Source organism: Cephus cinctus, unplaced genomic scaffold, assembly GCF_000341935.2.
Source record: "Cephus cinctus unplaced genomic scaffold, Ccin1 Ccin1_scaffold0462, whole genome shotgun sequence".
NCBI lineage: Eukaryota > Metazoa > Arthropoda > Insecta > Hymenoptera > Cephidae > Cephus > Cephus cinctus.
The window spans coordinates 476,753-477,773 of NW_014333138.1; positions in this window are offsets into that span (position 1 = coordinate 476,753).

Consider the following 1,021-nt stretch of genomic DNA (forward strand, 5'->3'; position numbering starts at 1 on the left):
CCGGACGGTAAGCTTGGGTCACGTGGACCCACTGGCATCGTGACAACGAAGAACGAGGTTTTTCAGTATAATAAATTAATTAAGAAAAAAAGAAAATAAAATAAAAAATCTAGAGCGTAGAATCATGTATGGGTATGCACGGTACCGATGACCATAGCAGTGCACAGCTGTGTCAGGAGGATGCACATATGCCGTGACCTCGGAAATCGAAAGATGTCCATAAAGCAGACATATGGCAGCTTAATGAGGAAACTACCCTATGAAATTACGTATCCTTGCACGATCACGAGATCACCGTGTCGAACCCACAAATCTGAATCGAAGAAAGGCCAGCAAGAAATCATAAGGCGGAAGTTGAGGGAAAGAAAAAAAGATATGATAAAAATAAGAAGAAAAAAAAGATACCAAAAAAAAAGGGTTACCAGGGTGAAAGTGTATAAGGGAACGAATGGAAGGGACAAGGCGGCACTTCTCAAGAATATCAAAAGGAAAAGAGTCCTGAGGTGATTCACGGATGAATCGGCTCCAAATTGCGATGAAAAATAAGTTTCGGCCAAGTTTCTGCGGTCGGCCGAGCGTTTTTTGTTATCATTTGATTAGCGCTCGCCGCGCGCCTTCGACGAAAGAAAGTATAAGAAAGTTTCCTAAGAATAATCAGTAGGAGCCAGCAGCGTATTCAGTTATACTTTAACCGTGGGAACGGATACGCCGTGTACGTCAATTTTTCGAGTAATCCTGAATCGAAATATTTTTCAAAATCTTCACGGCCGAAGACGATTTCGTTGTCCCGCGACGTCGGCGTCTTTCACGAAATTTCGCCGTCAGCGACCGCTCGCTCCTTTAAGAATGGGGATTATTTTCTCATTTAGATTTTATCGTCCTCGCTTTCACCGAACCTTTCTCTTACCATCCATTGCTCCAGTTCTATCTCTCTCGTCGGCCATTTTATGATTCCTTCGAAGTCCTCGCGAGGGGTCTCACTCCTTTGTTTTTACTAATTACCGACACTCCCCCCCCCCCC